Raw genomic sequence first — 23,801 nt, 5'->3', positions numbered from 1 at the left:
GTGTGCTTTCTAATCAAAAAATTTTTGAACACACTAAATACAACAGTGTATGTTCCAAATTATATGAATATTAACAAAAAAATGTTAACTGTTTTGAATATTTTTATATCTTAAAAGATAATTGAAAATTTTCTCAAAACTATGTGAATTTTTTTTAGTTTAAGTTTGAAATTTGTTTTGTTATATTTATAGATTTTTTTATTTAATTGTAATTACGAAAATAAAGCCATCCAATAGAATTTATTTAATACCTTATAAGAATGTTAAGTGAATAATTTGTTAAATACTTCTTAGTATTTTGTGTGTATTTAAAACAAATCTTTATTAATTTTTGATTCTTTTTATTTCAAAATTGTTTTGAAGATACTTGGGTACACTTTCATAGTAACAATTCAGATATGCTGTAGTAAAAAAAAAAAAAAAAAAAAATCTCTTCATGGCCTAGATACTTTATTGAATGAATAGTTGGAGATGATACAATAATTATCATAACAATCACAGAGGTTACAAATATGGGGAAAAAATGATTTAAACTGTATTTTTTTATAGTGAATGATAAAAAAAATTAATGGAAATTGTTCTTTTTTAATTATTACTTTGAAATTAAAATATTCAAATTGTATGCCGTTTTTTATGAAGTTATGGACATAGCTATAAACTTTAGAATTTGAAAATATTTTAGTTCTTCGGAAATTTGCTTTATTTAATTTCCTTTCTTGACTGGAGCTTTTTGAGCTGATGTAATTGTTGAGATGTTGTTCAACAAAATATTTACTGTGAAATATTAAATAAAAATAAAAAAATATATTTGATAAAATTTGTGTTAGTTTCAAAATTGAGCTTTTATTACTGAACTTTGTTCATTCTCTTTTGAAAAAGAGTTTGTTTTCAAACAGATATGTAAAATGTGGCAAATTTTTAAAATGCAAAAACAGATTAAAAAACAACAACTTGTCTATCAACATTTTGTATATAGGTGGTTGTGTGGAAATAAATTAGTTTTATCTACTGTTGAAATGATCCATTATTAAAATTATGTTGAAATAACTTATCCTTCACTCTGTTTATTGAAATGATAATTTTACGAGAAAATTATTAGATAAAAGTAAATATTTGTTTTATCCTATGAAAGTGAATATCTATAGATTTGGAATCAAACACCAAGTCTTCTGTATTAAATTTATTACCTTTAAATAAATTTTGAAGTTTTTTAAGGCATTTACTTTTAATGCTCCCTGATATGTGCCGCAAGAGGAAATAAGTTTGTATTCATATCAAAATTAAATTAAGCTAATTTCTAGTGTGTAAAATTACTTTTATACCTATTGAAATGCTTTAGATGAAAATTGAACAATGTAAAGCAAAACTGTGTTGAAAATGCAAATATCCCCTCCCCCTTTATTTTAGTAATAATTAAAGGAAAATGCAAGTATGTACTTGAAACATATATATAAATAATCCTTTCAAGGGCCCAATAATACCTTTTTAATGGATTGTAAAAATCTTGCATACACACTGTTGAGAGGTTTTTTCAGATTGTGGGTGCAGTATTGTGTTTAATACCCACTAGGCTGTAATTGAGATTCAAATTGCATTTTTAAATAAGATTTTGAAGAGCTTTAAAGGATTTTTCTATCTAATCTGAACAAAATATACAATGAATTTAATCTGTAAATTTGTTATTTGAATGAATGAAATTATTTAATATTTATTGTAGAATGAAAGAGTCTCTGAATTTTAGGCAACATGTTGTTTGAGCATTTGATTTAAATCGTAATTTTCAATTGTGATTTAAAGTTTGCTTCTACTAATTATTATTGGTAATGTGTGTATGTATGTGTGTCTGCTGTACTTTACAGGCCTTAATTTTTAACCTGGAGCTACTTGATTCAATACAAAAGTTCTTTAGACAGTGGCATGTATACTTCAGAGTGATTTTTGAAATTTTAAATTAAAAATTAAGTAAGATTTTGGTTTTTTTACAATAACTTCTGAAGATTTTATTGCACAAAATTAATTTTTATACCATTATAAAATTTGAGAAAATATCTTTGATTAATACCAAATCAGCTGTTAAATTTGAAAATTGAATTTTTTTTTTGCATAGGTTTTTAGTGATAGTATTTATTGCTGTAATGAAACTGTTTCTATTGTTTTTTCGAATACTTAAGTGTGTGATTTTCTTAAATTATTGAAAACTAAAGAAGCAATCTGTTTATTAGCACCACAGATTATCAAAAGAACTGGATGTTACAATTATATTATTACAAAAGAGAATTCTCGAAGACAGATACAGTTATGTTTCAAAATATCCTGTGATGTTATCGGAATTGACTCCATTTTGTAAATTCATATATGTAATAAAAAAATAGGCGCAAAGCTATTATAATAGCACAGCTTTAATATCTATCAAAATCTGATGTTTAGAAATTGATGAGTGAATCATGAACATCAGGTTACACACAAGATTTAATTGAAATTTGACAACCAATATTTCTGGCAAACCTGCTGATTAGTCTATTTTATTAATACCCAGAAATGGTAGATAATATTAATAAAATTAATTGTATCTTAAGTTGACTTTAACTCATTTTTTTTTCCTGAAACTTTTTTATAGTTATTTTATGTATTGCTTTTCAAGTTCATTATTTTTATTATTTGCAAACTGTTCTGAATTGCATTTGTAAAATTGTGAAATATATTTACTTATCTGTAATTGATTGGATTCTCACTATAGTAATTTATTGTTTTGATATAAATGCATATAACTTACTGAATAACAAACATGCATACATATAAGTATGTAGTTCATTTCTGATTAAGGCTAAAATAGTATTATCATTTTGTTTATAAGAATCAGGTTAACTTTCTAGATAGATTTTTTTGACATTATGGCCAATTGATTGCTGGGGCTACTATTGAATATTTCATCTATTTCCACCAAAGGGTATCGCTACAATATGTGATAAAAAATAAGTTTAGCTGTGTTTTATGTAATCAGATATTTTCAATCAGTATTAATAAACATTCTTTTAAAGTATTAAAAATTGCTATTTCCAGTGATGATTTTGTCATTTTTTTTCAGTTTTATAATTTTGATGATTTTTGTTGATAATTTCAAAAGCTGTCATCCACTAGAAACAATTTTTATGCTATTTTTAAAATGCAATAACTTTCTATAACAGGATGTGTTTAGATTGCTATGTTATTTTTTTCAAAAATGAAAACTTATTCGAAAATTAAAATTTATCTTATTTAAAGCTATGATAATTTATTACTTAAACCCATAATAATTTGCCCATAAATTAATGTATTAAATAGTGTGACTTGATGGAATATTAATATTCTTTGAAATAAATTCAGTATTTAAATTTAGTGTGATTAGCAGTGCCAGAGTCACTTACTTACTTGTCAGTTTACTCAATTAGTTTTTGTGCATTTTCATATTATAGTAAGGAAGCCAGAGAACATTTTTGAGAAAAGTACTTTTCCTCGTTGAGGGATTTGGTCTAAAATTTGTTACCAATGCATTATTTTGATGCAAGAAGGAAATGCCAAATTTTACTCTTCTCATTTTTACCCTCTGTGATTTCATATTTACATAGCGATATAATTCCAATTTTTTTAGAGAAAACGTGGATTCAGAAAGGTTAAATTGCATCAAAATCTCAACTTTTGACAGTTACTATTCTTAATATATCAGTACTACATTATATTTAGAAAAATACGAAATTATACTTGTTAAGGCTGATATGTATGTTTTCTTTCCTCTGTGATACTGTGACTTGTTCTCTCTCTATTTTTACAAAAGCATTAAAAAAAAAATGAAATATTTTTTTTTTTACAAGAGTTACATAGAATTTTGCTATTATTGCTTAAAGAATGTTTTGAAGATATTTATGAATACCCAATTGCTACATTTTTCAAATTGCATCAGATAATATTGCCAACAAACTTAGGAAGGATAAAAAAACCCAAAACAACTTATGAAACTTAATTTATGAAATCCAATAAATTTAAGGTGAAAAGCTGCTTTTCTCTAAGCTATGAATTGTTAGAAGCATGCCTTAATTTATGCTTGTTTATTCTTTCTTCTCAAATTTGCTTACTTGCATATATTTAAAAAAAAAAAAACTTAATTAGTTGAATTATGAAGATGAAAGGAAAAAAAAAAATATTTTTTTTAAATAATTAATGAAAAATGAAACTTTATATGAATAATTTAATGCTGACTTCTTGAGAAAATGTTATAGAATATTTGGTGCTGATGTTGCAGTTAAAAGGAATGGGGATTTTATTTTCTTTGGTATTACTTTTGATGGAGTGTTAAAAATTACAATATTTTTTTGTGAGGGAATATAATATTTTATTTTTCAAATAATATACAGGACAGAAACAATCCAATAATAATAATAAATTCTGGATTTAGTTTCAGAATATACTTGAAGCCCCATTTTTCACTGATAAAAATTTGAATTAATTTTTCCTACTTTAATTGGAAAAGCACTTTACTTATATACTTTCCTATTTTAATTGTATAGATTTTCAAAAGAAAATACTATCCTTTGTAATTTTTACTGTCTTAATGATTATTTTTATACTTTTGGCTGTGTGGCTGTAATTTCTTTATTTCAAAGACGTGAATAGTATGCAGTAATTTTTTTTTAAATTAAAAAAAATGGATAAATCATATTATTAAAGTCTTAGTTCTTTTTAGTTTTGTACTATAAAAAAAGCTAATGTAAATTTAAAAAAAAAATTTGAATTGCAAAATTTAACAATGTTTCAATACATTTTTAAGATTGCTAGATAATTTATTACAATACCATTATATTTTTCATAGCATTTATTTACTTGCATATTTTTTTTACTAGTGAAACATTTATTCTGTGTCTGATTTTGTTTTTGTGCATCGTTAAGTTCATTACAATTCAATAGTTCATTTAATAGTTAGTATCCAGTGAAAGTGCAGTACTCTATATATTTGAATATGACATAATAAGTTTAAACTGAGCAAATAATACTGTTGCAAAGGAATTAATGTGAGCTAGTTTGCTGTCAGAATATTTTATTGCATCATTCTTTAAGTGATTATATCAACTTCGTGTATAAAATATGGGAAATCAGTGGCATGCTTTCGTTAACTATTACCGTATTTATTGCAAATATAGTAAATGTATATAAAGTATAATCAAATTGATTTTGATTTAAAATTTCTTACATTATTTAATAACTGCACATAATAATTAAACAAATAACTAGAGCTTCTTTTTTTCCTCCCTTCAAGTCATTTATTATATTAATTATAATTAATTTCTTGTATGATTATCTAATGATTTTTCTTTCCCTGGCTTGAAAAAAAAAATAAAGATTAAGAAATCAACTCTAGTAGTAGGAATTGCAATAGAGTTTTTGAATGATTTGCACGGATATATTATAATCTTTTTTCCTAGTCAAAGAATTTGCTACTTTCATAATTGAAAATAAAATTTGCTGTTTTTCAATAGACATTATTAGTTACAATTTTGAACTGATGAAAAGAAAGTTCAAAGTAAAAATATAAAAATAAAATATACTTAAATTCCTGTTAAAACTGAAATTTGTAACTTAGCATTTTTTTTTTTTTTTTTTTGTAAAGTGATTAGATTTATCATTTTTTATGTAAAGTAAAGTACCCTTTCATCACTTTTCAATCGCTTTATATTTTTTTAGAAGGTCCAATTCTTCTGTTTTAAAAGGATATAAAACTTTCAAATAACGAAAGCGAAGTTATACAGCGTTTTGGAACACTTCAAAGGAATTATTTTTATTCCTTTTTTTAAATGCTCATTTGATTGATTTTTTTTTTTTAATTCTTTGAAAGAATTCTTAACCTTTAACTGAATATATTTTTTTCCTAATGAAATTTTATATGCATTCGGGATTCTGCTTGAAAATTATTTGAATATTAATTCCGTGTATCGAAATACATAATTATTTAAATAACTTTTTTATATATTTTAAAATAAAAATAGCAGGAATTTTTCGATCGAAACATCGCACTTAATTCTGTTCATATAAAAATTTATCGATCTCTTATTTTGAAAAATCATCTAATGAATTTCTATTAATTCCTAGTGTATTCCAAGAGGTGGAATAAATCATTTGATGAATTACATGGATAAGATTTATGTTTGAAGTGTTTTTCGTTATATAATGATAATAAAATTCGCCACATATCTAGGATAAAAAAGTGGCAAGATAAGATGATATCGATTTCAATTACAGTGAAAAATTTCGTCAGAATAGTTTTTTTTTTTTTTTTTGTAGTGGTTTAGCAGAATCGGTGAATTAATCAGTGGTAGTAAACAATGTTTCTTTTTTCCCCCGTTTTAACTTTAAGATCATTTTTAAAAATATTAAATTAATTTTAGAAAAAAGAAAATTTTGCTTGTATATAAGCCTTTATTTCTAGGCATCCTGCACAAAAATATCTTTGTTGAAAGATTTTTCCAAATATTTTGAACCGTTTGACGATCCGTTGGAAGGAGAAGCAGTCGGACAGCGGTTTCGCGCCATAAACAAGCTAAGATTCTTGGCGCGAAAAAGCTCTTCCGGATGTTCACGTTTTCAACTGCAAGCGAGTCCACCTCCCTCCCCTCCACTTCCCGAGAGCGTTTCATCGTTTTCATTCATGTTCTTCGAAGGACGATCGGTTTATCCTTCCCACGTGACTCTCGTGTCCGTAGCTGGGGACTGTACATAAGTTGCGAAATGTTGGCAGTAGAATTCAGTTACTAGTATGAAAGTATTTTAATTTATTTTGTATATTATCACTTGAAATATTATATATTGCTTTCATAAAAAGGTGAAACGTTGAATAAATATATTGTGCAAAGATTTGAATCGCCGTCACAGCTCTACTTAAAAGAAGTCTAGTTCTTTTTCGTTTACTGAAAGAGCATTTTCTTTTGTGTTACTCTAATCGAAATCACAGTTAGTAGTTATCTCGAATTTCGACGAATGCATATATTTGAGTGATATCATTTGTTGTGTTCTTATAAAATAATATTAATAATAATAATCTTTTAAAGGGCAAAGAAGCATAAAGTAAACCATTAATTTATTTGATTAAAAATTCGTTTATAATGGCAGATTTTCTGAATGTATTTCTTACTTTTAAAAATATTACATTTAATTTTTTTCGTCACTAAATAAAAGCTCCATGAAAAAAAACTTGGTTTTTTTTCTTCGTTTTCTTATATATTTTGCTAACTTTTATCAACCCGTTATAAAGTTAATGAAATGTTAAAATTAATGAAAAATATTCAGAAATAAAGTGAAGCATTGTTATTCAATGACTATGACGATTTCAAGAAAGTTATACGTTTTTTATCTAATTAAAATCGATAATTTAATAATTTCATATTTTTTTAAAAAATTGGTTTTAACTTATTAGTAAATTAGTTAGCACAGTTTCCATATATTTAATTGAAAAGAAAAGATGGATGAATATGAAAGTTAATGAGAGTTGAATGTTAATAATACAAAAATTGAATATTATAAAGTTTTTCAGACAAATCCGGGAAACTTTTCAGTTGAGTCGAAATTCGTGATTTCTCTGGCTAATCCGGATTCCGTTTTATTTATTTTTGAAGAAAAGAGTTTTTAAAGAAAAATACATATTATTTACAAGCCATGTTGCCTCTTTTATTTATAAGGTAATGTTATGGTCTAGATTATTTGCGAACATTTTTTTAAAAAATTATTTGATCGATTGATTTGACTGAATAATACTAATTTTGACAGCAAGAATTTCTAACGTTTAAAATTTTGCACCATTGCATGTTTTTTTTTATTGCCAGTATTGGGATTTTAGACCAGAAATGATAGATATTAAAAGATATATTTTATTACATTCATCATATATCTTTTCCAATTCTGTAACGAATTTCTATAAATAGAGCAATTTAGTTATATATATTTTCATATTTTATATATCTTATACGGATGAGAATTCACTGAGCTGGAAAATAACGAACTAATTTATCTCTCATAAATTTAAATATTTTTTATTTAAAGTAATTTATATTAAAAGGAATTTAAATATAAGCATATATATTAGTATTCTTAAAAGGGTTAAGTTGCGAATAGTGAAACAAATCCTCACAACTAGGTTTTTCCTGCTTTATGCATAAGGATGATTATTCGAATGTGATTTGAATATTTCTTTCACATCGCATAAAGAATGTGTATTTGTCTTATTTTACAACCATAAATCCAAGCTAAAGAAATATTAATTCATAATTTTTAGATGAGGAATTGACTATTTAATTTCTTTAGGTTAAATGTTGGCGACTATTCGAATATATTGCAGATATATCCGAATTTTGTAGATGAATGGTTCAGTTTAATTTCTTATAGCTTCTCGCGAAAGAAACATAATTATTATAATTTCTTGAACTTACTTGAATCACTAATAGAATAGTGCTAGTTTGAAATTCTCTATTCGAAGTAAACAGGTTATTAACCTTGGACAAGTGTTGTAGTTCTCTGGCAAGTGTTTCTGTTCCTTTTTAAATTTAAAACTTGTTTGGAATCAAAGAAAGTTTGGATACTGCTTTTATATTTCTCAATGTTTGATTTATATTTATCGAACCAATTTATAAAAAAGTAAGTGCCGCTAAAATCAATATTTTAGTAGCATGGTATTTTTCAAGATACATCAAACAGAATCATGAGAACAAATGAATCATGAGAAAAAATCAATTGCATAATAAAGTTTGAATTGGTTCATTCTATCCTGGTTGTTCTCCTATTATTGAAGTAATCAATGATAGGAGGTTAAGAAGGTTTTGGTAGTCTACGGAAAGTGCGATATGGCTTTTATTTATTAAATGATACGCAGTATCCAGTTAGGTTATGGATGTCAGCTGAAGCTGGTGCTGGCCGTTAAAGTAGCATTTAAACTAGGGCAATCGCTGGTCATAATAGAATAGAGAACTCTTTAATAGTCTGGGGCCTGGGGCAGACGCAGTCTTTTGTGAGAAAAAAAAAATATAGGTATTGTGAATTGGACAACGATTAATCGCTATTTTTCATGTTTTTCTACTTATGATTTTTTACTTTTTCAAATTGTCACTTATAAAGAAATTTTGTTGTATTACGAACTTCTATTGTATCATCGTAAACGTGGCTTAATTACATATTGCTTGAAATAACCATATTTGGTACGCAGATAAATATTATATAAAATTGTATTTCGGATATACATTTAAATTTAAATTTCATGTAAAATGTTTTGTTTTATTGACGCCACTACCATTTTTTACGAGATTTTTTTTTTTTTTCCTTTTTTTCATTAGAATGTTTCTTAAATAGAATATCTTGTCAATAACATGGAATTTAGATTAGAAATTAAATTTTATAACGAAAAACATAGCTTGAAGATAGACATTTAACTGAAAAGTATTTTCAACATTCAGTTCATACTGCATTTTAAAGTATTGAGTTCTTTAATCTTACTCATGTGCATAGGATTACATGTATTTTTTTTAACCCCTCGAGAGATTACGATAATAAATATACATAAATCGAGTCAGAAGGTAGGTTTCTAGGTGAGATGAAGGTAGTTACATTTCGAAATAATGAAATAAAAATGACTTTTTCTCTGATCATTTAGAATAAAAGCTATCCAAGTTCTTATCCTGTAGGTGTAAGAACCTTGGTATCGTCATGATTCCGTTATTCAGAGATCTGCTATTGAAGGTTACCAAGTTGCACGTTTCGTCGTGAAAAGAGGCGATGTTTCTTCCGAGATACCATTTTTCAATTGGGTTTTTGTTCTTTGCATTGTTGAGTTTGCTGTTTCGCTGAGTTTCGTCTTTATCATCGTTTTTTAAATCATTTTACGGTGCATGAAAAATATCATTCTGATACGGTTTTTTTTTCTGATATATATTGATATACATCAATGAACACCAACTCAAATGGCACATACTTTTCGTATTTATTAAGCTTTAGACATACACAAGTAATAGATAAGTATAAGAAAAAATTAACTTTAAAAAATGTATAATAGAGGGGGAAAAATTGTCGGAGTCCGTCGAAACGGTTAGTTTTTCCCCCCTTCTTTTTCTGCCCTACCCCCACATACACTCTATTTCATAGATTTCGGGTTCTTCATTATTTCAAATTATACCTAAACATAACTTTTTTGGTTCAAAGTTGAATTTATTGCATTGTTGCTCGATAGACTATTTGTGATACAATAATGAATGTTAGGAAAATGCAACATTTATATTCCTTCTACAACGTTTTATGAAAACATATTGGTCTACTTGCATATGAAAATGGAGAGAGAGAGAGGCCGCGGTGTCTTAGTAGTAAGGTCTCGGTTTTGGGACCTGAGGGTTTTAAATTCGAGACTTTTCCATTCAAGATCCATTGTGTATGCGGGCCTGCTGCGCATTAAATCTGACATCATAGGCCAACTGTCTTCCCGTTGGTATGGTGCGGAAATTCGGAGAGGGAGTTCTAGCTCATGTGACGTCTTTATCATCTGACTGGGATTCGAAATTACGAGGTCCGTCCCGAAATAGCCTTCGTGTTGCTTCCAAACGGAATTTAAAATAATGAATTGAACTGGGCGAAAGAGAAGATAAATCAGCATGATTTAAAGAAACCTCTGATAAGTCTTAATACTTTGAACAGAGATGCCGAAATATACATGTTAAGAATTACATAGTTTATTTATTTATTTTTCTTTTTAACTAAATTTTGCAAGTTTATCAAGCACTAAGAATTCCGTTAGCTGGATTTTTGTTCCAAAGGGAACAAAATAATAAATGTAATTCTGAAACTTATATGCAAATACTAAATCCATAGAAATTTGACTAAGTAGCTGCTTTTCAGGAGAGGAAGGGGGGGGGGAAGGAAAATTTTATATCTTAAACAATGAAAAAAAAGTGACTTGAATGATTTGATTAAACATTGCAGTAGGATACAGCAATGAAAAGTATTGTTACAAATAATATTGTTACGAAATTTCCGGGGTTCGTTTGGATAGTGGGAGTTATATGGTGTGGGGAACACTCAATCAGCAGGCGGCAGTAGAAAATGAAACAACGACGTTTATTTACACGAAGACACACAGGACAGCACAAAGACGACAACTATATACAGCACAGAACACGATTATCTTCAGCCGACACGTGCAGCATACAACAGACTACCGCAGTCAGTAGCGCACAGCTTAGTTCAGCACTAGCTTCACTCCGTCGCTGCTCCGCTTATATCTGGAAGGCCAGTTCTTTACCGTCGATCCCGACTACTACTCAATTCACGACGACTCTACTCTCTGTCGACCCGACTACTCGACTCGGTCGCTTCCGACTACTCTACCACTACTGGGTCACGACTACTCTGGCAGCTGTGGCTTCTTTTATAGGTCTCAGGAGGCGGGGCTAGAAGCCTCTCAACCAATCAGGAACGTTCAAGGCGTAACTCGGTTCCTACTGGACGGAGCGGGAAAATTCTCGATGTTTCGGGTATAATCTATTTTGGCGCCAAATGGTCGCCAAGCTCTGGGACCTCCTATGGAACCAACTATGCTGGGAAGCCGCATCACAGATTCGTAACAATATTTAATTTAAAAAATCCAGAGTAATCGAATGAAATTAATTTGGTACCATTAGGACAGTAATTTTCTAAAATGTAAGGAAGTATAAGATCATTGTGGTTATATATTCCGAAATTATTACAGAAAAACAACAACAGTTCTATTAATTTTTGATTAATTGAAATTTTAATTGAAATCCTGAAAGAAAAGAAGCTTCCCTGTTGTACACATTCTCACTCCTAAAAATATATCAGTTTATTTGGTAATTCTACGTAAGCAGATACACACATTTGCGTTTATTATCAGTAAAGGTAAATATAGTTACTACGGTTTTTCTTCGATTTGTTTTAATATCATCACCAATGTAATATGTTAATATCGAATTAAATGTTGATGTAAGGTAAATGTTTTTAGAATTTAAAAAGTTCATGTTTCTTGTTTTCTTAAAGCGTTTTTCTCAAATAATCACAATGTAAGAATGAACAAAATAAATGAAGGTCTCAATGAAACTTGTTCACCCTTTGATTCAATGTCATATTAAATTATTTTTATTTCGAATTTTTTGCCTTTTATAATGTTTAAAAAGTGGGTAGTTTTCTCAACCTACCTTTTACTTAGAATTTCTCTATGATTAAAATTCATTTTATAAGATTAAAAAAAAAAATTCAGTTTCATTAGCATTGACGTATTTTGCGTTTGCATTGTATCAACTACTATTCTGATGTCTTAGAAAAACTTTAAAAACTGAAGTTTGCTGTCCGGTTCGGCTATGGTCTTGCAATATAAAATAGTATGTTGATTGTTAATATACAATTAATTCATTTCTGTAATATATAGTGGGAAGCATTAAACCATATTAAACATTAAGTATCTATCATAATGGACTTGTAGGTTTTATAAATACAACATGATATTGAATTTCTTTTTCTTTCAAAAATTATAGTTCCTACATGGTTTAGAAAATAGCAATCTTTTTGGATAACAATTATTTGTAAGTCTCTCTGGCTTTAAAAAAAATAATGGTTATAGTTTTAAGAATCTTTTTTCCATATATGCATTTCATATCCACGTCTTTCCTTTTATTATCGTGTGTACATAAGTTTTGAAACTTATTATTTAAACTTTTTGAAACATCCATTTGAATTTCATGGACTCTATTGTAAAAAAGTTTTGAGAAATAATTTTCTCATTGGTATATTTGTTCTAATTGTGTTTTAATAGATCCAAGATCTTAGAAGTGAAACGAATAAATTGATAACGGATGCATTGATTTAATTTATGAATGGGTGTTTTTTCAGTATTCGATATACCTTTTTTCTTTAATTATATGGTCCCCGCAATTTTCAGTTCAGAATAGCTCTGTCAATTTTAAAGTTATAGGTATGGAGCCTTTTATAATGATGTAATTGATGAAAAAGGAATTTTTTTCTGACCATTTTTGTTAAGGGTAGTTATATAATTCTTTTGAATTAATCGAAAATTATTCTGTTAGCATAAGCTAATTTTTTACCTTATTTTGTACGTTGTTGCTACTTATAATGTATGTTTATCTACGATAAATAAAATGTTAAAACATGTTTCAATCAATATCCTGTACATAATCGACTAACTGTATTATATATTTTTATACTTTATATATTCTGGACCTCTCCTCCCACACACATTTCATTTAACTGCCGACAGGTTCAACAATCAGATAAGAGCTGAACTTTATATTTATTCTTATTTTAAAATGTTAAGCTTTTTACAAACTTTATTTAATATATTTCGTTCGGCATTTTCTGCGATTTTGAAGTAGAGACCCATCTGTCAACATCTGTAATAAATGTAATTGGTCAATGAATGTACCTATCCGACCATTAATTTTGAACCGTTATATTTTGTATTAATTTCATTCCGCTGAGCCAAATTAAATTTATTTTCAATGGATGTTGGGAACGCATGACTGCAGCCATGCAGTATAATTAAGCGATTAACCGGTAGTACGGTCCTTTGGCACGGGATTCGCTTTATTTAGTTATTTCCTTCCTATGTTTCAAATGTATGCATATTTTAATTTGATAAATCGGTTTTACATTGAAGAAGGCGCGAACAACTTACTTTTTTTTTTTTTTTTAACTAAAATTTATGGGAACATCAAGCGGATATCCTGTTTCATTCGGCTATCATGTTTACAAATAGTTATACGTTTAAAAATAATGGTTAGTGTTCGATTTTATTTTGTTTATTGATAGACAACTTCCTTGTGATGGATTGTTTAGAGAACGACCCTGCGGTTTTTGACAAAAGAAAAAAAGAAGGAAAAAAAATTGAAATATATTTTTCTCCCCGTTCACAGTCTAATTAAAATAAGAATGACAAATGATTAGAAACAAACATTAGATGATTAACCTTTAATAGTAGAAGCATGAATGCTAATAAAATAATTTATTGTATGGAAGTTATATGTACATTTATGTCTGAACATTTACAGCCATCATACTGAAACATGTATTTTTCTACGATTTTTAAAAAAGATAAGATTGTCAGTGCATTTAGCTTTAGAATATCATTCACTCTCTCCAAAACTGTGCTGCTTTGAAAGCTCTTTGCCAACGTCGAATGAATAATGTTTAGGATCAGTATGCAATACACATCACCGTATATAAAGCACATATTGCGACATTTTTTACTAAATGATTCAAAAAGTGTACATTCAATGTTTTTTTTAATCAAGTTTCTTAAATATTATAGTTTATTAAAAATGTTTGCACATACTACCGATTCTGCTTAATTTGAGCTTGCTTGAGATAAGGACGTTTTAGTCTTATTAAACGGCTTCCCCAGTTATGTGAATTTTGTATTATATTAAATAACAATTTTGATACACTATTTTAATAAATTGTTAAACATAGATATAAATTGAAAATAAAAATGTTGATTTTTAAATTTTGCATATTGATTAAAGAAAACCATTGAACTAATTCTACTTTGGCTTTAGAATCCTCTCCATTATTCTATTTATTTGATATACCTCTTCGTCCTTTCTACAATAACCCCTTTTACCGGAGTTGATTTCTTTGTTCTGCTATAGTAGATTTTGGTTCATAAATTAACCTAATATGTTTGATGATTTGTGTTAATCCTCTGACTGAGTAATTTTTTTAAATCACTATTTGGATACGATGTTTGTTTGAAAAATATTTGAACTTATTTGCAAAGTGAACTGATAATGTATGTTGCACGACAATAATAATGAAATAATAATAATGTGTAATCTTAAAAATATATACTCTAAACTGCGAAAAACACGGGATGCAATAGAAAATAAACTGATTGCCAACTCGTGGAAATCCAGGGGATAAGTAGCAGGAGTTTAATTTTATTGAAACAAAGTAATTTTATTTGAAAATGTAAATCTTTCTTAAGAATAACTGTAAATCTATAGTGATAAAACTGGCTTATTCTTGTTTCTTCCTCTGGCAAAAAGTGACAAGTCCTGTAAAATAGGTCTAAACATACCTATCCTTAAATATCGACATCAATTTATTTCAACTTCAGAATTGAACAAACTATATTTGGAAATTCATTTGCTACATCTCCAAATAAGCGCAATCTCTTTCGAATCAAACGATTAAATTATGAATTAAACGTAATCTCTTTTGAATCAAACGATTAAATTTTGAATTAGTTTAATTTTTGTTTTATCAGATTCTGCCCAAATAAGCGTCTTTCCAACTTACCAATGACCCAAATAAGCGAAATCTACTGTATGTATCTTTTAAGATGGAGAGTTGAAAACATTCTTAGGATTGCTGATTTAGTGAGACGGTGGAATAATTTGTGAAAAAGAACATATTTTTTCAAACCACGTATTTTTTTTTTAAAGATGAATGGGCGAATTTTATTTTATTTTAAAGCACTCATAATTTTCATGCGTTAAGTAATAATAAAAAATATTTAATATATAAAAATATATTCGTTTAAAAAATAATATTTAAAAAGGTAAATGATTGATTCCCCCCCCCTAGACTAAATAATAATAATAATAATAAAATCTTAAATTGAATACGAATTTTTTTAAGTGTTACAATGAACAGAAATATAAAGTTACAGAAAATCACTTGGCAGGGTGAGGAAAATTTGTTGAAAAGCATCAAAAAATTATTAAATTGTATTACTGTCTGATATGGTTCATTGAAGTATTGTTCCTTTAAGTGCAAGTGTAGTTAAACAAATTTAGATGTTCTTGACTTTAAATTTACGAATAGATGATTTTTTTATACTAATATAGCGTTACAGGAATGCTTTCTAAAGTGTAATGAATTATGTGGAAATATTCAAAAAATTTTATAATTAGCCTCACTTAAATTTTTTCGAAAATTGCACGTTTCGGTGAGATACTTCAAAATTTCGTCTGAAGTTGTTTGGATTACCCGAGTCATCCTTTTTCAGTCTTAGTTGGGTATAATATAGTCAGAGTTGGGTATAATTTTTATTTCTTTTAATCAGTAGTCATTAAAATGACAGAAAAATCTCCAAAGCAGCAGGTGCTGCTAATAATACAGTAAGAAAATTAAGCTGCAATTTAGTGTTATAAGAAAATTTTAAAACATTGTATAGATCTTAAAATATGTTGAGCGAGATTCTAATTTATATTTAATTCGTCTTTACTTACAATAAAGGCTAAAGCGTGTGTATATGTGTATTTTGGCGCTAACAGACCATATCTAACTACCAAACTTGTCATATATAGGTGAGAATGTGCCTTTCGGAGCTATTTATTTGAGAATTTAATTAAAAATGAAACAAAATTTCACGTTTTTATGCAATAATTTCCAAAATTTATTTAACAATTTTTTTTTTACATTTTAAAATTGAAAAAAATTATGTTTTTAACGATATCAATGTTTCTATTATATATATATATTTTATTAATCAGTTTAATCAATCAGTTTTAATCTATTTAAAAAAGATTAATTTCGAACAAAGCGAATATTAAGTTTGTGCCGAACGATAGTGCAAGAAATAATTATGTTGGCAATACGAAATTCTGAAAGAACACCAAAATTATTGATTGAAGTCTCTGTTAAAATTAAAAAAATTTTTTTTTCTTGTTCTTCATTTCGAATTACCATCGGTATTAATACTACTGGCCTTAATGTTAACCATTATTGACAAAGCAGATTTCAGAAAAGCAAGTGGTATATTTACGTACTTCTGAGAAGAATCTATAAAAGATTTATATTTAAAATATGCTATTAACATGAAGAAAAATGTCAAATTAATGTTATTCGTCGATTGGGACTCATGCAGATTTCATGTGTACAAATATTACTATGCGTTTCAAAAGATTTTTTTTTCTTACATTTATCGAAGACGTGATCATGCCACTTATCCTTTCATAGTTTTATAAATAACAAAAAAGTTAAAGAATGTTAGTTATTCACAAGCATTGAAATATTTAAAAAAAAAAAAAAAAATCCGTTCGCAGTTACAAAAATTAGCTGCCCACAGAATTCAGCAATTAAAATTTAGAATTATCATATTCTTTTCTCAATTTTACTTCCTAAAAAAACGCCATTTTAAATGGAGAAATATTGTATTACAAACCAAAATAATAAGGATAATTATAATAATTACATATGAGTGGGAAATTTTTAAAAAGAATTTAAAAGGGCTGGAATTCAATTAATGTTTTTGAGTACGTTAATTGAGATAAATTTCTGTAAGATTATGCGCAGAAACTTTTCTTTTAAACTTATGAAATAAAACGAATATTTTTTAATTAAGAAAATTAAATTCTTTCTTTGTAGAATTCTATTGCATAAGACGTAGAAAATATCTATGTAATTTGTTTTAAAAATTTCAACTCCTGTTAAGAAAGATAAAATTAAGTTGGGTTATTTTCTTAAAAGAAAGGGCATATTCAAAATATTCATTATGGATTCTTTAATCGAGTACTATTTGTTAAAAAAAAATCTTTCACAATGCATGCAATTTTAGCTCTGAAGATATTCTTTTAAGTCTAAAATTTCATTTTTAATGTTTATTTTTCTAACTTCGATCTGCAGCTGTTTTGTCTGAATGACTCTTAATGTAACCCGAGATGGATTTTCCGTTTTCAACAACATTAGCGCAGTTAACTAACGAAGTTGTATTAACTGCTGCCTAGACATTCTTTGGAAAGCAGAATGCCGAAATGTGATCCAATGCGATCAAGAATAAAAGATAAAATAATAATAATAATAAAGCCTTGAAAGTAGCCCACAAAAAAGAAAATTGAATATACAATGTGTTGTTCGAAAAGTCTTCTTTCCATGTTCTTCTTTGCAAAATCTGTAATTCTTATCAAAATTTTTACATAAAGCTGTTAAAAAATAGTTTATTTTAAATAAATACATTTAATTCCTTGGTTTTGCTTCATTAAAATTTTTTCCATTAAGAATATTAATTTAAATATCCAAAGATAATTTTCCGATTACTTGAGTTTGTGTTTTGAATAATTTCATCATTTAACCCTTATGTTCATTTTGTATAGTATACCATGCATACAACTTTATAAAAATATACTACCACTATAAAATAATTTTTAACTTAGTTTTATTAAACGATTTTTATTACATGATTTATTTATTTATTTTTTGATGTTTTTTATAGCGTAAAGAAGCTACCTATATACATTTTTTTTTTTTTTGCTTTTCTTTAAAAAAGCAATCTTGCCACGATAAGGGTTAATGCATTTCTAATATTTTGACTTTCTTTTCTAAAATTAGATAGTGTTTTTCTGGTACATTAATAATCATATTAGAATTTTATTTTTTATATTTCTTGTACGGAATTAAAAGGGGCTATTCAGTTAAAAGTGGTTACTTTGTTAAATTTGATGGCTATGAAAATAAAACATTATATTTTCAAACAAATAAATTTACTTTATATTTTAATATCGTATTGTTTGTGAGGGTATGTAATTTAGAAAAATCGAAGAAAATTGATACCCTAACAAAGTTGTACTACGATTATATTTCATATCATTTTAAACCCTTTATAAAAATATTGAACAATTATATTGATATTTAGTCAGTATTATATAAAGTCGTGATTTAAATTACCGCCCAGAGGAATTTGTTTTAAAATACATTTTCATTTCTTTTGGGTGCTTAAATGTCTTTTATATTTAAAAAATTACGTTGTCTGTTTTTACTAAATGCATTATCGCTTAACATAAAAGACAACATGTTGAAATGGGTTGAACGTGGATTTTTTTTCCCCCGGAAAGGGAAAATACATTCATGTATTATGCTGTATATAAATGATCGAACATGAAACTTTTTATTTATAAGCATGATATAGGGATAAAATATTATGGTAGTTCTAGTTTGAAGTATATCTTTTGCATCTTATTCTTTTGTGTGTGTGTGTGTGTGTTTATAAAGTACTTTCAAATTTCGAAAGTTCAATATTTTAAATTATTTTCTCAAAAACTTTTTGGTATTTTTTAAAACTTAGCAGTTTTAAAGATTTTGTTAGTATTATTGTTTTCAACTTCTCTGCGTTTCTCTCAAAAATCCTTTCATTCATTATTTGGATGCTCATTTAATAATATTTGGATGGGAAAAACAAATACAAAATAGGTTTTGATTCAGTGTGCTTTTCCCAGTCGGTTTCTGTTAGTATTCAAATATATTTGATAAATGCATGCTGGAATGAATGAACTTGATTGAAAAGGGGGAGGGGGTAAGAAAGACTGCTCATGTTCTTATAATAAATGTAGCAACCTAAAAAAAAGCATGCTGAAGTATTTATTTGAAGCCAAAAATACCCTTAAAACAACAAACTTTTGAAGACGTCCAAATGTTTCAGGAAGCGATTACGTACATTTTTCACAAAAAAAAAAAAAAAAAAAAAAAAAGAGCTTTATTAGTTTGTGTATTTTGCTGATGATTTAAAGACCAAAAACGCGCATTATAGCTACATTTACTTCAATGCACGATGAATGGTGTCAATGTTCGTGATGTTGCTGTCACATGACTCTTAATTGCGTATGTCATCTAAATATCGTATATATTGAAAACAATATTGATTCAGTGCTTTTGACGCTTATTATATGAATATAAATTGTCCTTATTATAAAAACTGTGAAAGGAATATTAGATTAAAGACCGTTAAAATGGAACAGTTTTTTTAATACAAATTTTAGTGCATCAAACATTAATGATGTAAAAACATGGATATTGTTGGATAATTCATGAATACATGAAAAATTTGTTGGAAAAAAAAGACAATGGTCATGTTTAAGAATATATGATTCTATTCCCTAGTAGTTATAGAAGGCTCGCTAAAGCCAATCTGGTACCTAGAGAGTAAATTTCAAATCCTTTAATTGCTTGAATTTTTTAAAGTTAAATAAAAAAAAAATTATTTTGAAGAATTAGACTTTATTTTTGACGCTGGTACCAAAATATTTAACAGTAGATAAACCTTATTAAAAGAGGGTTTTAGATTTTCCGAATTTTGCACGTCAGAATTTTTGTTTCAATCCTTGATGAACTATAGATTGTTTTACTTAATGTTATAAAGCATTTAATTGTCTCATTCATAAAACTGGATTTATGTAATTCTGTTGGAGCTCTTAGACAATGCCAAGAATCGGGAGCCTTTTTTCTCATCCAACTCCAAAAATTATGTAATTATGTTTAATCTCCATTTAGGTATATTTTAAATATTACGACAAATTGGAATAACAAATTTAATTGATGGTGTCTTCCAGACTTTATTTCAGCATAAGAAATTAAATTTAAAGAATTTTATTTAAAATTTTTAAAACAAAATTATAAAAATATGGGTTTTTTTTTTCACATTTCACATTTTTTTCACACATTTTAAATATTTAAATGCAAAGTTTACGAGGGCTGTTGTCATGTGAATCAGTCAGGTAACTGAAAAAAAAAAAAAAAAAAAAATCTATGAATAATTTTCTAAAATTTGAAGAAAATATGATTTTGATTTAAATATGTTCCAGTATGTACCTATAATAAATCAAATGAAAACATAAAATTTGAAAATTCTGAAACAGCTACAAAAATATCGTAACCTCGGAAGCTGCAGATTACGGAGCTTCTGATTATGGGCCTACTTTGCTATTTGCTAATTCGGACCTTAATAAAACAGCCCTAAGATATTGAGAAATCCGGAGTGCGCTTACAAATGTTTTCATTGGGCGTTATTGTTCTTTTTGTGGATTGTCTCTCTGGCAGGAAACAAAACTTCTTAAATTTCCAGTCACGCAGAAATACACAAATTTAAAACCAAAACAAATTTTAACGCAAGCACGATATAAAATTGTTTATATATTAAGGCAACATGTGTTAAAATTAATGAAAAGTAAACTAACAATTTCAGATATTTTTTTTTTTTTTTTTTTTGCGTTTTGCTTCGATTTAGACAAAACTTAAATTGTAGATAATTCAATTGATACTGGCATTTATTAAATTGATGATTTCAGTTCAAAAATTTATCGACATGTGGTGCTATAAAATTATAGTTAATAGAACAATGGCGCATATTTTATTAAATATTCAATATGCTTGCCCAGTGTGCTGTCATTGCAGTGTGTATTCAAATAGCTTCTATTACAAGACAACATTTATTGCTATGAGATTTTGTAGTCCTAGACTGTAATAATTTAAATAATAATGTCGATATCATTTTCATATACAATCATATCTTAATCAGATTACTCGTTCAATGGAAAAAGTATAATATTTGTCATTGACATTGAAATAGTAGTTTTCAATCCTTAAAAGTGTGCAGACCACTAAACCAGTTATTGAACCGTTTATGGACCATACCTCACCCCTGATTTGGGAGGCAAATCTTTCGAGCGGATATGAAATATCCCAAACAAGAGGAGGTTGGCGGATTTCTCCGCTGGAAAATAATAGAAAATAAGGTTGTTAAAAAGTGCATTTTGTGGCACTTTTATAGTGCATTTACTTGCTGTGTGTTACTGGACCCTCCCGTGGACCACTACCGAGGATGTCACGGACCACAGGCTGGGAACCACTGCATTAGATAATCAATTATTGCTGAATCTCCTTTCTTTCCTGAAAGGAGATGCGATTTTTGCTTGTAAGGTTTCATTGAAGGACACCTTCTCACCTGAATATTCGTAACTCTAAAAGATGGAATTCGTCGCCATATTCTGGGTATTCGAGTTGATTAGATCCGCTCTGAGAAAGAAAATAATTTTGTACTTTTGAGTACCTTAACGTTTCAAAATAAGAGGAGGGGGGGGGGGGGAGGGGCACACTGAGCAAGCGCAGTAAGCATTTATGTGCTGTTGCATCAGGCTTTGGTGTACACGTCTGCTGAACATTTATTTGTGACCTACAGTGCCACTTTTGGACAAATTATTGAAATATTTATTCAATAAATGACGTGCATATCGTCATCAGTGGCTATAATGATCTATAATTTAAAGGTTATCTTAAGTAGACATAAAATAATATTAGGTAGAACTGAAGTGGATAACTTATTTTTATGTACATGGTCAAAATGTTTCTGCTTATTAACAGAAAAGAACCTGAAACAAGAGCTTAGTTATGATATTTTGATTTCTCCAAATTTAATACATTCCACCACGTATGTTTTGGAATACTCAACTTAAAATTTTTTTATTCCGAATTAATTGAACAATTTTTTAATTCCGTTTTTGCATCATCAGATAAGTTGTGGTGCAGAATATGTGCAAGAAAGAAGAAAATACTTTCGGTTAATCCAATTAATGATTAAAATAATTAATTTCTGTTTTCAGCTGTCATTTATTAGCTGCTAATTGGAATGATAGTCGTCGGGTGCTTGTGTAAGAAAAATATTATATTATGAAATGATAAATATTTGATTGAAGCAATACTTTTCAAAACTGTCAGTATGTAAAGAATTAAGAAGCATTTCTATAACGAAAAGCATTTCTTTAACAATTTAACTTGTTAAATTTTAGAATAAATTTCGCTTTTTAATTCTTTCTCGCAAACGCTTTTTAATTCTTTTGCTTTAAGATGCTTTCAAGGAAATTTTTCCAGAAAATACGCATTATTATTATTTTCTTTTCCGATTTAGAATTTTCTCAAACTTAGAATCAGAATATGCGAAAGAAATAAGAACGTAGTTAAAAATATTCGTCATTAAAACCATAATGATTCGTAAATAAATGCCAGATTTTTTAAAACTTTACGGTCCTTTTTTTTATTTTTATGTCTGCAGAGTGATAGAAATAATGAAAAGAAATGGGTTCTTAAATTTAGGAAACCTTATATTCTTTTACTGGAAAAAGTCTAAATTTGTTAACAATTTGTATAGCGATTTTTTTTTTTTTTTGGGGGGGAAAATAGTCTATCACATGAAAGAAAAAGAGCCGTTGCTTTGTAAGATATCGAGTTCTTTAGTATGAAAGACACACACACACACACACAGAGCCATAAAGGTCTGCCCCCCCCCAAAAAAAACATTAATTTCTTTTTTTTTAATGAGTTTTTATACTATAAAAACATTACTTACAAACTGATGTTTCGTGTTTTTATTGAATTAATCTTCGGAATACAAGATTACCTTTAGAATATTGAGAGGCTGTAACGGTTTATTGATAGTCTCAGCTTCGGCCCCGAAGGTCACGATTAGGCTCGGATTAAACTTTCTAGTCTTTTAGGGCAAGTTGCTGGTTCCTTTTTCCCTTCCCAAATTCCGAAACGAGGTTTTAAAAAAAATTTATTACTATTGATTTTAATCTCTATATGCGTTTTTTAAATAGTAGTAAATTTTGGCAAACTGAAATGGTGGAACATTGAATTATTTTCAAGAAAACTGGTTTCAGCCCATAAAAGACAAAAACAAAATTCAAAAATAATTTGAAGGTAAAAAAATGAAAAACATTTTTCGATACGATTTAATTACTGTTTCATCATCTGATCGCACAGCTTTTAAATTGTAGAGCAACATATCTGTTATTTTTGCAACTAAAGGCAAAATAAAATTAGCATGCGATAATTAATCTGCTGTTAGAATAATGTGCACATTCCCTGTAAATTAAATTCTCTTATAAATTCATGAAATTATTGTATTTTAAATATAAAAATTTGTACATGTTCGTTATAAGTGTTTTATGGGCTAGTGATATTGTCATTTTTCTTTATAACTTTGTTACACCTAAAAGCCTATGTTTTTC

General features: G+C 27.7%; 1 protein-coding gene across 1 annotated transcript in view; it reads left to right on the top strand.

Annotated features, from left to right (window-relative positions):
- Nucleotides 1–23,801, top strand: part of LOC129965766 (transcription factor Dp-1-like) — a 49,756-nt gene that overhangs the window by 9,075 nt on the left and 16,880 nt on the right. The window lies entirely within an intron of this gene.

This window comes from Argiope bruennichi, chromosome 4 (genome assembly GCF_947563725.1).
Source record: "Argiope bruennichi chromosome 4, qqArgBrue1.1, whole genome shotgun sequence".
Lineage (NCBI taxonomy): Eukaryota > Metazoa > Arthropoda > Arachnida > Araneae > Araneidae > Argiope > Argiope bruennichi.
Note: the sequence above shows the minus strand (reverse complement) of the source record. Positions and strands in the feature narration are given on the sequence as shown.